The 16,959-nt window shown below is 37.4% G+C and overlaps 1 protein-coding gene across 1 annotated transcript in view; it reads left to right on the top strand.

Moving 5' to 3' along the window:
- LOC134534403 (SH2 domain-containing protein 5-like) overlaps positions 1 to 16,959 on the top strand; it is a 1,262,753-nt gene that overhangs the window by 738,545 nt on the left and 507,249 nt on the right. The gene's annotated exons all lie outside the window — the stretch shown is intronic.

Genomic DNA, 16,959 nt, shown 5'->3' with positions numbered 1-16,959 from the left:
ACGATTCAAGGAAACCCTCGCGTGTAGCGCGGAACAAGTATGTCCAGCAAGTACTATATTTTAACACTGAAAGGAATAGTAGTTTCTCTTAGGGAAAGCTTCTCTCTACTCACCGAGACTACATTTCCAATATAAGCTGTCGGGACTTCGCAAGCTTCGTGAGCCGAAGACAATCAGGCCGATGGCTCAAGTGCGATCCTCTCAAAAGAACAGTCGCTCGTGTAATTAAACGACCCACCGGGCACAGAATGGTGGTGGGAGAGGAAAGAGTCTCCTGATTGGATAGGCGAAAGGGCTTGAGGCTGCTTTAAAGAAAAAATAAAAAAAAAACATTTAGGCTGTCCCACAGTTAGCCTAACTTGAGGTGCAACTGGGCTTAGCCAGAGGTGCGCTCCGTCGTGAGGCAGAGAAACTAACTCGAGCTGTGGTCTAGCGACAATCCCGACAGGGTGCACAGAGCGACCCTGCTATGCCTGGAGCTTATGGACGAATACACTGATATGTCTCACCCACTAGCGAGCACGGTATGGACTAGCTCAGTTTTAGTGGTAGAGTTTCCGGATTGATGGACTTGGCAGTAGCTTCGACAGCTTGGCGGGTTCCACAGACCACCGGGGTTATGGCCAGTCAGTTCTCTTGGTTGAGTTCTGGAAAAGGAGGATGGTGGGTGGGATGGAGGGAAACTGCAGTCACAGTGGGATTGGGCTCGATTGGTTTGGGATGGCAGGGAATCTGAATCCAGAGCCTCACCTCAATGCGAGCTCTGAGAAAGAGCGTGCACTCGGGTGCAGCTGAGTGAAGCACAAAGTTTCACGCAGGCCGGCAGTCGTTTCGGGTTCCATGCAGTTAGGCGGGAGGAATATGAGGCTACATGCTGTGTCCACCAAGGGTCATCAAAATATATTTTCCAGCACTGGGAACGCCTCAGGTGACCAGGGAGGAACAATATTTAAAAGTGTGTACAATGAGAAGAATAAATTGAAAATTAATACTTGAAAATAATTGTAAAATTATGTTCACGAATTATATTAAGAACTGATAAATGTTATAATTGTTTATGTTTAGTAAATTTACAATGTGAACATTGTGTGATTAACTTAAAAAGATTTTTAACAACTTATAAATAATAATACAAAACATTAAAGTTATTGCAGATACTCTCAATTTTGGATAGAGGAACAAGGAAATTAAAAGAGCTATATATGGGGTAAGAATTATCGTTATACATATTTTAGTTTAGATGTAAAAGAAACATTTTTAAGCTTTACAGAAGAAAAAAAAGTTCAACATCTTTTAAAGGAATAAATGCCTTTAAGTGATTGGTTACCTCACTTATGATTAACAATTTACTTTGTTATAAATCATATATCTAGGTATTTTGACTACTACGTGCAATTTTCGATATATATTTTTTTTTTTTAGTTTAGAACTATAAATTTTCCTTGTTAGACGTAATTTCAACCTCCTAGAAACTTACTCGCAGCTGTTTTATCAATGTCTATGATATGTTATGTCAAATATATTTTTTGATGTGTAAACATCTTAGCTCTCTGTATATGGCATTTGGCAGGAGCAATTTTGTGAAAATGAAACAGAAGTCTTTCAATTAGAATGTGCAACCAAGAAGTCGGGCCCACATGTAGCAACATTAACGTGTATTAGGGTACATACAAAACGATTTGGTGTCCCAATTGAAACTTTATGATAGCGTTATTACCCTGGAACAATTTAGTAAACTAAAATATTCATAGTAAAAGTTAATATCAAGTTTTATAATACATAAAAAAGTGGTGTTGCACCATTAATAATGCATAGTCTACTTCTCAATAAAAACAAATTACTTGGAAGTGCAGTGGTATAACACATGGCTGTTAAGCTCAATGGGTCATTTTTGAAGTGGTTCCTACCTCGTCACTGGAGATTTATTTCCTTATTTATTTTTAATATGTTGCTGGATTATACAAGCAATGGTGTGAGCTTACTTCAAGCCGCTAAATGGAAGAGGCAGTGACATAGCCTACCCATATAGATTGTTTACATCCGAGTAAGCAACATTAGTTGATGGTTGGCTGGGATCGTAGGTTTGGGGCAGGCAGATGTTGTTCGCCTTGCAGTGTCTCTTTATCACTAGCGCGACCCCACCCCTGGTTCCAGCTTCGATGAACATGTACATATCATAATCGCTCATCAACTCATCATACCCCCGTCTGCCTCAACATTGCGTCAGATGCAAACATTGGTGCGCTGAGGTAATGGCTGCAGTCAAGGCCATACGTTTGCAGGCACAGCTGACGAAAGTTCTCAAACACGTCAGTCAGCAGCAGCATGTCCGTCTTGAGGTAGACGTCGCTGTAGTCTTCCAGGGTCACGCAGCCGAATGTGTCCCACACGGTCTTTGCATGTTCATAGTCATTATTTGATATGTGCGAGTCATTCAATACATTATAAAATTTATCTTGTGGTGGCAGTTGTGGCTTGTCCAGTTTCTCCCAGCTGGAAACATAGTCGTACGGGAACACATCCTTCCTCGTGACGAGGGCCATTTCTTCACGAGCAAGAAAATTCATGGTGTCCGGCTGGCAGGTACGAGCAAGGGACGCCAAACTGTGAGCAATGAACCTGAAACTATAAATGAATTGTACTGCGAACTTGTCGGCCAACTTCTTCGAGAAAGTAATAATTTTTTTCTGCATGTGGGGGATGATGAATATTTCTTTATGGTCGTAGCCCAGTTTCTTGATGATGAACTTCTCATCGTAGGCCAGATTGTGGAAGTAAATCACGAGTTTCTTAGGCTGCCTGCGCAGAAGGATGCAGCTATTGCAGGTGGCACCAAGGTACTTCCCAATGAAGTGGTCGTGGTCTCGGACCTTGTAATTGTAGGTCGTAAATACTGCATTGCAGTAGCAGCACTGATGGGCTGCGGCAAGGCTGGCATTTACTCTTGTGCCGTCAGCGTCGTCATGGGCAGGCTTGTCTCGTAAATACCCTTTATTTGGTTTCCAATATTTACAATGGTCTCCACGAATTTCTCCTCAGCATCGGAACCCCTGTATAGTATTGGTTCTGTGGCAGCGAGGAAGTGAGTGTGGCTGGGATCACACTGTTGTCAACCTTTACATATATGCAATAGCTGTATGCCTCGTGTTTTTGGTACACATGTGTGCTCGGCTGCTGGGGGTCTGGCTGGCATGTCTGTACGGGCACGAGCATGGCCTCAAAGTTTGCGTATGCAACTATGGGCATCTTGGACATGTGGTGGTGATTTTTGAACTCCATGACTGGGGGCTGGCCATTCTTGTCTGGCTTCGGCATCTCTACGTGCACGGGAGCATGGCTGTTGCAGAATGTCTTGTGCACATCGAGACACTGCTGCCCTGAAAGTCCTGAAACTCGGTGCTGGTCATCGTAATAGGTGAAGCACCTCTTGCAGTCATGGATTCTTTCTTTGTGGGCTGTGTTCTGAGGCCGGACGAGTCTTGAAAAGTTCTTCATATAGCTGAAATGCCACTTATTGTCCTCAGTGGACTGCATGAGGAGGTCGAAATGATGATGTTTTTCCTCATTCCCCACACGCACCGGCGCGATCTTGTCCTCGTCAATGCTGTAGATGTTGATGGACACTTCTAGGTTATTCTTCTCAAATACTTTGATTTGGTGGAGGGGGGTAGGGAAATAAAATCATGAAAAATTAATATTTTCCTCCAGTTCATGGTAGCGATGGTTGACTCGGTTGGCATTTTCCCCCTCCACATATAACGCCAGTATGGCCCCACTTGAAGCACATGTCCAAGTTCTTGGTGTTTATGCACGCTTCACGGTTCTTGATGGCGGCAGGCAGGTCTATGTAGGAGGAGACTCGAAGAGGGACAATCTTGTTTAAGTGGAACTGGATTCGTTTCACGACAGACAAGGTCCCCTCTGATCCCTTGCTGACGTAGTCCTCCTTTTCCTTACATATTATCAGTATACTTTCATCAATTGCTTCCTCGATATCGCTCACCTCGTAAATGGGAATATTCTTTGTTTTGAATGCTCTTTTTGTCAATACTTTAATAGAAGGGGGCAGGCTTGGCATAATCGCACTCAAGCCAGATATTGAATTTTACTTGGCCATTTTCATTTACTTCATTGTTTATCTGATTTATCAAGTTATTATTCATATGGGCCATGTAGTACATACATCTTTTGACGTACCATTGTTTTCTGCCACATACATCTTCAAGTTGCGATGGAACGCACTCTCAACCTCAACGAACCAGGTACCTCCCGCCTCCACGACTTGCTGAGCATGGTCGGGCACACTCGCCACATATTGCGGACGAGTGCTGGGGCCGGGTTGTTGCAGGCCAGAGGTAGTGTCTACGCGCTGTCTTTTGGGAACCAGGCCATTGCACGTCTTGCTGTGGGTCATCAAATTATCTTTGCGGGTAAACTCACTCTGACATGTAGTGCATGTAAATGTAATGTGGTCAAGATTGAATGTACACTGGCTCTTTTCATGGTGTCGGGCATGGCAACTATGTTCAAATGTCTGCCCGCAGAATTTGCACCTCGAACCTAGAATATGTTCGGTATGCATTGGTAAAAGTGGTGGGGTGTCATCTGCTGTTTGTTTTGTCTTTTCGTTTTGTTGTGCTTTTGTCTTGTTTCAACTGTTGTGCTGGCTTGTTTCTGTTTTGGGAAACTATTGCGTTTGTTTTGTCTTTTCATTTTGTTGTGTTTTTGTCTCGTTTCAACTCTTGTGCTGAATTTTTTTTGGGTTCAATTCGTCATTTGTCGGGGTTTTTTCGTTCTCTTAGTCCATTTTTCTTTGTTTTTCTTTGTTATTTGACCATATTCCTGTTATTGAATTTTCTGTGATGTGTATATCCTTTTGACAACAGCAAATTTTGCTTAATTTGTGTTTTTTGTCGTTTGGGTTTTTGTAGTTTTCTTCTAAAGACATACATGTGCTAAGCAATGGCGTATGTCTAAATGCTTACATCAAGTCATGCACTCCCATTGCACAAATCTTTCAAAGATAATATTATCCTGTGTACTAATAAAATCGTAAATATTTAGTAGTGATATTTAATTAAAGTTTAAATGATATTAGTAAATTATGTTTATCATGCAGTTTTCTTCAAAAGAAGAAAACTTAACAGAAATAAAAAAATAAAAGCTTAAATGATGTGTTAGTTCAATGGGTCTTGTTGAGAGGTCCCACCATTATTCATTTTAATATTTGAAGAAAGTGAAATATAACTTCTGGAGAAGTCACACTCGCCGGGACCTCTGAGAAGGGCCCGCGGGGAAGAGGTCCATGAGTTGTGGACGGAGCGGCCAGGGAACTTGGAATGTGAGAAGCATCCGCCTCGGCGCAGACAAAAGTTTCTGCCAGTCTTCGGGAAGCAGCTCGTTTCATTAATTCTCGCGGTGTCTCGTATATCCCGCGACAAAGCTCCTGTTCCTCGGCGGGAAGGGGCGCCGCCTCCGAGGAAAACCCACGTGAAGTAGTTCCCCCCCCCCCCCCCATAACTAACCTTCCTGCTTGGCTCTGCTCCCGAGAGACGGGGAAACACGCCAGCCATGTAATGTCGGGCCCTTTCTCGAATTACAGCGTTTTGGTTTTCGTCTTTCATTTTGTCTCGTCCAGACGCAATCCCTGGAAATGTCTCGAAAAAAATGTGTAGCTACGCTTTGGTTAGTCTGGAGAAGCTCAAGACAATTTCTGGTTTCGTTTATTTTCATATGAACATTAGCAGCAAGTCACACGTACACAAGGAAACAAAACTGTATTATGTCTCGGCATAAGACAAAATATTAAATTTGTTAGAAATTGCAAGAAATGTAAAAATTTTTAAAATAAAAATGCCGCCAAAAATCTAACTATTATATGCAAAGTTAAAAGGGGGTGGTCTGTAAAGTCGGTTTACAGACGATAATTTTACGTGATAACGTCGTAGGAAAACATTGATGAAAAATATCATACTTTTTTAATTTTCAAATATTATTTGCAGTTTTTGCAAATTTATAAATAAATAATTTGTTTAAATATAATCATGAACAAATAGTTTAAAAGCCCGTCTTAATCTGTTTTATATTATAGAAGATTTTCTCGTACAGTGGTTGGCCGGTTCTTACACGCTCGGCTCAGGCGGAACGTGACACTTTTTCGTGCGTGCAGCCGGCGTTCATCGATTTATAAGACTTTATCACGTCATAAAACTATATCTGTGTAAAAACCAAACCACCAAATTCTATGTTTTTAGCTCTGGGACGTTACAAATTTTTGAACTATTTTTTTTTTAATTTGATGATTATGTTTGTGAGTTAATGGCAATAATAACACACCTCATAATAAAATCATTGTCGACAGCTAACAAGATAAGAAACTACAGATGTCGAATGAAGACAGACTCGACCCTACGGAAGATGAGGCAGTTTCAGCGCGATGCTCAGTGCCCAGCATGGTCCGGAGATGCCACAGACTCCCCCCCCCCCCCTCCCTTTTCTAGTGCGACCAGCGGCCGGACACTGCAGTCGTCAACACCCGTGTTGAGGAGGGGAGGGGGCAGTAGGCTTCTCCTAACCCTCCCTTCCACCCCTCGGAAGAGGCCGCAGCAATCATCGTGAAACGCACACGGCCTGTTGGAGGGGAGTCCGGGCCAGGGAGTAGCGTGGGAGGCAGTGACCCACACCACATGTCCTCGTGACTCGCAGCAGCAGTGAGTAGTGCGCGCGCGAGGCTTCTGGTCAATACCGCCTCGTGCTCCACCCCCCTTGTCCTAGACCGTCTGCCTCAGTCCCCCTCCACTACCCCTACTCGGTCGGGCGGGCTGGGACTCGTGACGTGTCAGCGAGGACTACGCCAGCTGACAGTGACTACGGATACGAACACCTGGGCGCGGACTCGCGATCCTGCACAAGCTGCGTGCAAGGCTTGCAACAAGTGTTTATGGTTCAGAAAACATCTTAACATCTTGTATTCCTCTACACTATTTCATCTCATCACGAATATAATTCAAACAGCCGTTATTGTTTTAAAGCTAAAATAATTTTACTTTTGACGTGATAACGTCTTATAAAACGATGAACGCCGGCTGCACGCACGAAAAATTGTCACGTTCCGCCTGAGCCGAGCATGCAAGAACCGGCCAACCACCGTGCGAGAAAATCTTCTATAATTTCAAACAGGTTAAGGTGGGCTTTTCAACTAATTGTTCGTGATTATATTTAAACAAATTATTTAATTAAATTTGCAAAAATTTGTAAATAATATTTGAGAATTAAAAAGTATGCAGTTTTTCATCAATGTTTACTTATGGCGTTATCTTGTAAAATTATTGTACGTAAACCGACTTTACAGACAACCCCCCTTTTTTTAAGTAAATATAAACGTAAAAAAATCTACCTTTTTAACATTATACGTAGCCATTAATTTTTTTTTCACTTGAAATGTATTAACCCATATGTACCCGTAGGACTGAGTGAAGACAGCTTATAATTATCTTTGTTCTTAGCTTTATGAGGACTGCTGCCGGCAAGAGTCCAGAAACAAGTGTTTTCCCCAGATGATCCAATGCAAATTGAAACCAGAATGTGTGGAGAGACCATTTAGCTCCTGAAAGGTCCCTTCTTTCTTGGATCCCTTACTGCTGACCCACGAAAATGCACGACTCCAGCCTTTTCTTGCTCATAGAGGTGAAATTTAATGTCTTGTTCATGCCACTGTCTCTCTAGTGCTCCATGCGCTCACACTCGATAAAGATTCTTCAATGACACATCATTTTGGATGTGTTTGGTGGCAGAACTTCATTTCAGTTGGCCAATCAACTACCTTGAACTTATAACAGTTTTTTTTTAGATCATTTTGAAAGCTAACTACCCTATCTCATGTAATGAAGCACCACACACATTTCTTCCTCAACCGGAATCCGAGCTCAGAATTTCTCATATTAAAGTTGGCAAATCGGCCGACTACACGACTGTGGTTTGCCTAAACATGCAGAATGTTTATGTTAAGGTTTAGTTAGGTTAACCTAAAACCTCTATTGTAAACATTTTATACATTATCAACAATGCCAATTATTTTCCAGTAAAACTCAAAATTATTTTTTATGCCAGATTGCAAATAATTTATTTCAAATTGGGTGGTAGCAACAACAATATTGTGTGCATAATATTGTGTATAACATTATTCTACCTAAAAAGTTGTATTTTTTATTTTATCATACAATTATGAAAAATATTTATAATCTTCAACTACCAGTAGTTTAATATATGTGTCATAATATTTAAAATTTCTAATGTTTATGGGTTATTTTGCATATTAATGAAAATTATAGTTTTTTAACAATCTGGTTTATTGGTATAACATACAATAATACGGAAAATCAGAGCAATACTGTACATTGGGCAAAATGACGCATGGATTTTTCCCGTCAAAATATCTACAAGTAAGCGTGAATGGTGCTGCACTCTTGCTAAATACCCTATACAATATTTGTAAAGTGAGATATAGTTGGTACTGCTTTTGGTGAAGCTGTAACAGGTTATAAATTTTCTGATACTTTCGCTTAATTTATTCTGTTTGTTTGGTATATTGTATCGTATATCTGATACATAATTTGATCAAATGCATATAATAAATAGTTCCTCTTATAGTTTATTTTATATTTTAGAATTAGATTATATTTAAAAAATGTACTATGTGTATACATTATAAGAAAACTCTGCATAATGGTATAATATGGCACATACTTTCAAGTGTGCCCATTTACCCCACAAATGTAGTTTTTAAACTTGTTTTATTTACATGATGGCTCAATTGTCTTGCATATGACGTGAAAGTATAAGATTCTTTCTAATGGAACATTTTATATGCCTTTAAAAAGATATCTGGGACTTCAATTAGACATTGTTCATTAAACCACGAACAAAAACTACAATTAGGATAAAAATTAAAATGGCAAAACATTAAAATAGGACATTTTTTTCTCATCCACGTAAAATGTTTGGCAAAGTGCAAAAATAAATTTTATTTAATTTATTGGAAAACTTCAATACTATATTTAAGTAATTCTATATTATTAAATAATCATAATTTTTCCAAGTGTTTTTTTTTTTTAATTAATTGTTAGTTACCTGTACTTTTTGTCCATTATATATTCAGTCATCTTAGAAAAAATGGTTCGTAATATCTAGGCTGCCTCCCAAATTTCTAAATTTCTAATTTTTGTTAACCTACTGAGGTAACAATGGTGAAATGTGTAAATGTTTCATGTATATGTAGGTTCTTTGAAGATGAAAGTGTGCTCATCTGCAATTACGTCTCAATATGTCTGTATTTGGTTAGTTTGTTGGTTTTTATCTAATCTGTGCCATATTCCCCCGTTTTCACATACCTATACATATAAGGATGCTAAAAGAATTAACATTCTATGCTCAAGAATCAAGAATGTTTTGTCAATCCATAGCCAAACATGAATTATATTGTGGATTTTGAATACAATGCGTTATCTGTGTCACAAGCAGCTACCCTACAAGAGATACTTCCTATTGTAGTTCTGAGATTCCCGCCTTATGTGATGGGAATAAATAAATATGCTTCACTTTTTGGGCCAAAAAAATTAGTTCGCACTCTCTCCGCGGGTCAAATCTTGGGTTCAGTCCATGTTATGTCAGTTTTCCTTATACTGGCCTTGGCGAGTAGCTTACATAACCAGTGAAATAAACAGAAATTTCTTCACACGAGATGATTAAGTGTGAAATTTATCATTTCTATAAGACCTGTCATGGTCATCTCAATAAATATAATACGTTTGTTTTCTTGAAGGAAAGTTTTTCCATGCCAAGTTATTGATATTATGTGTTATTTTTTCTACCGCGTAACCATTGGGTCAGTAAGGCATCTGCTTTGAGTTGGTATTCATATTTAATGTTATCCAAGTTTTATAGAGTCATGCAATTACAATTAAATATGTTAACATGTGTCTGAACTGCAAATTTTTTATATTCAAAGTTTTCTGAGAGTTTATACAATATTTGTGATTAAAGTTTGAATTTTATGTCTAAGTCGAGTGGGTGTCCCATTTATTTCCTTATTTGTGTGTATTGCATATAGGTACCTACTGCCAGAATTCTGAAATATATATTTATTTTTCATTTCTCATTCGAATATTTTAAAACGCCGGCAAAATACATTACAAACACTATAGTGACGATTTTAACATTTTACGAAGGAACTAGCTTCACATGTTCTTAAGAGATTAAATTACCAATTCCTGATTTTTAAAAACTCACGACAACCAAACTTTACTTAATCATAATACGAAAAATTATATTTTAATTACTGAAAACAAAATATTAATAAATGCTTTCTATGTTGTATGAACTAAAAAGTAAAAAAAAATCTTAAAATTTAATTAATTTGTTCAAAAGCAACAGAACTCTGTATAACGTATATTTTAATAAGCTTCAAATCATAATCAAGTAATAAACAAAACAATTAGTTTTGAAGAAAAAAAGTGCGGAACGCTTGGTATTAGATTTTTTTTAAATTTTCTAACATTACCTATTATGACTATATCGTTAACATTGAATCGTTAAGAAAATGAAAGAAGAGAGCAACCCACGCTTCGTATCAAATGTTCTAGATATTCTACCACAAATGGCTATTTTTAGGACAGAGTCACTATGAAAATGAAAGAGAGCACCCTAGGATTTTTTTCATTAAAATTAAATATTCCATCTATTACTTGATTATTATTTTACGTTTATTGAAAACATTACTTTATATAGAATTGCAGTTCATTCTGTCGCTTTTCAAAAAATTATTTTAATTTAAAATTATAAAATATTCCCTTTCAAAGTAAATTATTTCTGGATGTAGAACACACACACATAGTTATCTTCTGCGCCTGCCAGTTTAATTTTCTGTCTGTATCGTAAACTTAGCATGCCAGCTTTACGCGCAGAGAGCAGCGCGGAACAAACGGAAATTTCAAACTATTAGAAATGGTTCCAATATGAGCGAAAAAGACTTGAAAAAAATACTAAACTACTGCTTCGGAACTAATTTTCGACAAGTAATTTTATTAAAACACTGTCTATATTGTTCAAATTCACCAAACTGTTAATACTATTAATTTTTTCGCGCATGTTAGGTGGTATACCTAATAGCATTGTTAAAAAATTAATCTGAAACATTTTAAATCTCTTATTATTACACTAAGTATATGTTGTATGTCACAAACGCGAGAGACAAGACCGCGTTGCGTGCCAGGTTTGGAGCTGGCTGGCGGCCTTGCACGGCCACTGACGTCACGCGCCGTCCACTGACGTGAGGCATGCCACGCGTGCCTGCCCGGATTACAAGGGCACTGCTACCCTCCTCCCCCCTCCGCTTCATGCGCATCGTCCCGCCTCGGGCTATTATAACTGGTAGTTGCTTACAGAGGCCGCCGCGTAGTGGCGTGAATAAGCATCGCCGTTCTCGATGTTTCGGGCGACGGGTTGGTCCGGGATGACGCGACTCGTCACGACCGCTCATGTTAATTCGAGAAGGGCGCCGTAAGTATATAAGCAGCGACGCCGACCTCCGCGGGGGTTTCGAGAGTTTGCAGGGATACGCGAGTGAAGGGACGTGCGACATCGGCGGAGAGGGTGAGAGACCCCCTCGAGAGTGGCGCGAAGTGGAGCGACGGGATCGAGAGAGTGCGACTGAGTGGCGCGAGACTGTGTGTGTGTACAGGCGCGAGGTAAGGGGCGAACCACTGTCGAGCCTAGCTCCAGTGAGGAGTGCGAACTGCGGAACTTGACATACATCGAGTGACTTGCGAATATACTTTTTAAGTGCCAGTTATTGGTGATCGGACATTTTTAAGTACAATTATTTATTAGTTATGTAAATATTAGGAATTAATAAAACTGCAATAAAACTTAACGGACTGGCCCTTATGAACCCAGTTCTCCCAACGTAGGTCGTAACAGAATATATGTTTTGCTTATGCGACTGAAATCAGTCGGTTTATACTTCCTACAAACAAATCTTAACCTTATTCAGCTGATTCAAAATTATATTTATTATTACGTATTTTTATAATATTAAAAAATAAATAAACTCCAGTGATGAGACTGGAACCTCGTTTCTTGAAGTTTTCAAGCGTGTGCTCCACCGTTGTGCTACTGACCGTATTCAGAAATAAACAGAATATTTATTATAATTATTATAATACAGTTTTTTATGTATTTTAAAAGTTAAATTACTTCTTAATAATACTGTTTTAGTTTACCAAATATATTCCAGGGTATTTTCACTATCATAAGTTAAATTTGGCACATCAATACTTTTGGTATGTTCTCAAATATTTTCGAATGTGTCTACATACGAGTTTACGTTGTTACACATGGGTCCGCCATCTTGTTTACACGTTTCCTTTCATAGACATATGTTCCTTTTTCACTAACTTACACTTAATGTCGTATGCCGAGAGCTAAGATGTTTACACATAAAAAAAAATTTTTTTTATTTATGCACATGACATAATAGTTTTCAAAGTCAAACTTCTCAGCCATTTACGTGACTTCACCACTCTTGATCAAAGTTCTTTTACTAATGTGAAGCATCGCAACATAGCACTCAAAATGGAAGAAAAAACGTACAAGTAAACAGTTTACTCTTACGTTTTATTACCTAAAGTTTTCGTGCTCATTACCTATGTTTTAATACAATCATTTATAATATATTTTAAATACACTATGGTTTTTTATGAAATTTTTATTGCAGAAAATTATTAGAAAATGAACTGCAGATTAAGATAATGAATTTTAAAAGAAAAGTTAAGTGTGTGGCTTATGTCATAATGAAACTAATTTAAAAACATTAACCCCAAAAAAATATATTGAAATGCATACAAACAAAGCCGGCAGAAGTGAAACTAGAAGTTTATATCTTTGTTACGATCTTGGTTAGATTATTTAAAATTATTTGAAACATTTACAGCTTGATGAACATATTGCTTTGATATAAGTTTATTTATGTTTTGTTTATTTATTAACATACATATACACATACATACTATTTGTGGTGCGCATCGTGTATTATCTCGATTTCCGTTTGGTTGCAAGACATTCCGATTAACTCAACTCCATAAACAGCTGTATCGCTGTGACAGGAACTGAAAATTTCCAAAATTAAACACAATATTATGAACATTAAAGAAGTAACTATGGAACAAACATCGAGACAATTAAACTTTCACATTGATACATTATCACGGTGTAAAATTTGTTTATTTGTCTAGTAATACTAATATATTCATGTAAAATTGAAGCTATTTATGCATAAGTTTATATCGCAATCCCACTGTTTCTAGATATTAATGGCCACATTGCTTCCTTTTGGAACAACAACAGGCTTGGTGGACATAGAGAAAGGCACATCCTGTTTTATGTTTATTATTTGTATACCCATTATCTTACCTTTTATAATCTTTTAGAATGATACGGAATTCATTTTCACCCCCTTATAGGTGGAATTTTTAAATAAATTTTCAGTTTGTATATTAATTCAGATTACGGGCTAAGGCTAACAACTATGCGTTAAACTTAATCGAATTTGTTTGAGAAGAAAAGAATTGATTTAGTAAGAAACATTAAAACTACACTAAACAAATTTATATATATGTAAATGTAGGATATAAATATTATGTTAACTATGAAAAGTAATTTGTTGGAAAATGTACCTAGACATGTATTACATAGTTAATTTTAGAAAATTACTACGATAAAAATATCTACTACAATAATAACAATTACATATTTTTGATAACTAAATTTGTTGTAAAAATGGCCTAAAGTATATGTTGGAAAAAAATGTACATATGCTACACATAAGTAAATATTATGTTAGTGGTTACTAAACATTGACCTGTTATTCTCATATACCTACTGATAATGTAAGGATAAATTTAGACGTATCATAAAATTGTTCTTAAAACATGAATAAATATCATTTAATATTGTTAAAATATCTATTAAACAGATCATTATTTTGCTAGTACTGAATTAACAAACTGTTATTATCGTTCTGTATGTACTGTTTTTCAAAAATGTATTTAAAACAAGTCACGTGTGGTGGATAGGGTAACTCGTGTACTCTCCAAAATAACTTTACTCAAAGTTGAAGTGTATAGAAGTTTTTATGGATTGGTAGCTTAAGACCGCAGAGTTGAATGCAGGCTGTTTTTAGTTTTAAATAGCCTATCGCAAACTCATATCAAGTGGCTTGTATCAGAGTCTGGTCTGGTCTGGTCTGGTCTCTTGAAGTTGGGATAAGATAGGTGAGATGGTTTAGTCAGGACTTTCATTCTTATTCAACCTTAACATCACCCTCTCGCTAAATAATGTTTGGTAAGTCTGCACCGGGCAAAACTCATTCAAAAGCAGTCCCATACCTGAGTTGAAACCACTTTAAGCTGTTCCAGTGTTTGGCCTGACAGTATCAGGAAAATACAAGTTTTTCTGGTGGTCTTGACCTTAGCGACGGGGCAATTGAAACCTCGATATTAAATGATAGGTCTGTTATGCTGTTGTGTAGTCTTTGCCGTGATAATTCCTCACTTTCGTTATTCACATACAAACATCAATTCATAAATATCTCAGTAACACATTGGGCTGTTGAGGCACAAAGTGCACAGATATATCAAGAAAACTGTGTTATATATTTTATAATGAAAAATATACAAAATATAAATACCAAACTCACGGAAAATAAAATTAATCATATACGCACACTATATTATAAATCTTAAAACCTATGTTTTCTTTCTGTTGGGATACGTAAAACATTAAGTTCATATGTTCCCCACCGTAAAAATTTATCTTATACCTGCTTTTACCTACGGTCTTAATTGAATAGAAATAGGCCTACATGCATTTCTTCGCATAATTAATTTTTTTTTTTAAATTTCCTACATTTTTCTTGCTTTGATCTCTTGGATACTTACTATGGATAAATTTAAATTTTCTACGCTAATGTATTGCACAGACACAAACTTTTCTGTTTAATTGTAAGTAAGTCATTAACTTTATTAATCACTTAAGTAATTATGTTACATCGGTGGGCATAATTAAATAGTAGCATACTTGTGAAATGTGTTTAACATTTTTTTAAAGCTCTGAAGCTTCTCAATTGAAACTTCTTTAAATTTTCCCTCATAAAAACAAAAAATAATAATTTTTAAGAAATTGGAATCATTTGCTTATTCATAATGTGGAGCTAGAGAGCTTGGGTGAAGAAGTAAAGACGTCATAACGTTACCAACAAACGTAGTCGTCCTTGTTATGCTATTGCGTACGTATTCCTACTGTTGTATATTAATATCTACTTAAAGCGTGTTATATTGTTTGGCCTGCAGAAGGAAACGTATTAAACCCACTAATAGAGGGAACTTAACACCGTGTTTGTGACCACAACACTGGCCCACAATATTCATGTGGCTGAAGTAAAAATGTCACGTGAAAAAGCTTTGGGTGTCGTTTATTGTGGAAAGGTATCGGGTGTAATTTGTTAATTGGACTTCTCCGACGTGGCTGGCCGTACATCAAACACAACAAACATGAAACCAGGCGCTGCCTGCTTATTTGTGGGGAGCGAGGACACGAGATGCTTCAACGAGAGAGAGGGAACACGACCTGTGGAATCAGAGGGGCAGTAATTGTAGTGGTATCGAAGTTCACATGGCCTGTTACAGTAATAAGTCTTCGCCCTATGCGTACTTAATAATGGTAGGGGGAAATATACGAAAACCACTTGCTATAGTAAGCAATCGGAACCTAAATGGACATTGTTATTATTTGACCTCAAAGTGTCCAAAGTCAACTATAACTTCAAAATGGTTTAGATAATTTAGTTATTAATCTTGTAAAAATGTTAGTTTGTAATTTTAAAGTCCATCAAGCTAATTAATCTGCAATAAAATGGTCTCTTCAAAGGAATTTTCATGATTTAAAATAAAAACAAAAGTCTCCACTTTTATAACATGTGTGTTTTTTTAATGCATATACTTTAAAAACAGTGACTTGCCAAAAATAATAACTAAATAACTAATACTCCTATGCATTTTTAGTGAATTTCTATGGTAAGAATATTAATCAATTTATTTAATCAATTGTCTTGTCAATAATAGTTATTGATCAGTAACTTCTAACCTTTTCTGATAAAGTTATTAAATAATGCTAAATATGATTTCCAAAAATTCTCCAAAAAATTCTGTTAGAGGAAAGGAAGGTTAGTATAATATATGGTTTTTATTAGTGTGAGCGCGTGATGCTAAAAATAATTTCCAAAAATTCTGTTCGAGGAAAGGAAGGTTAGTATAAGATATAGTTTTTATAAGTGTGAGCGCGTGGTATATTCTGTGCACTATTGCGTCGTACTCATGTAGAGGCTCACGTCATTATGATTTTGAACTAAATTATGTAAAGCTCGTTATTTATATTTTTAAAAATGGACGAGTGACACATTTGCGGTGAACCAGTAGTTCTAGCATTTGGGTAAGTTTAGAATCATTATTTAACTAACTGATACTTGCACCGACTTGTGAGCTGTGGCAAGCATTGATAGCTTGCTTCGAGCTACACAGGTTTGCTTCCTAGCTGACGCGACAGTCTCTGGAATTTAATTCTGCGTTAGACTATACACCACGCCTGAAACTTGCCTTGTCACTTTCTCTAGAATGTTCGCTATGAGTTCACCATCTCCCTTACTTGGAAGTGTTGACTGGTTTTACAGTGCGGGCCGTGAGAGTGTACACTTGGTCTCCCGTGCATGCTTTGAGGGTGTACATTCGGTTCCCAGTGCGTGGCGTGAGAGAGTACACTCGGTCCCCAGTGCATGCTGTGAGAGTGTATGAGAGTGTACACTCGGTCCCCAGTGCGTGCTGTGAGAGTGTACACTCGGTCCCCAGTGCA

Source organism: Bacillus rossius, chromosome 7, assembly GCF_032445375.1.
Source record: "Bacillus rossius redtenbacheri isolate Brsri chromosome 7, Brsri_v3, whole genome shotgun sequence".
Taxonomy (NCBI): Eukaryota; Metazoa; Arthropoda; class Insecta; order Phasmatodea; family Bacillidae; genus Bacillus; species Bacillus rossius.
This window is presented reverse-complemented; position numbering and strand designations above follow the sequence as displayed.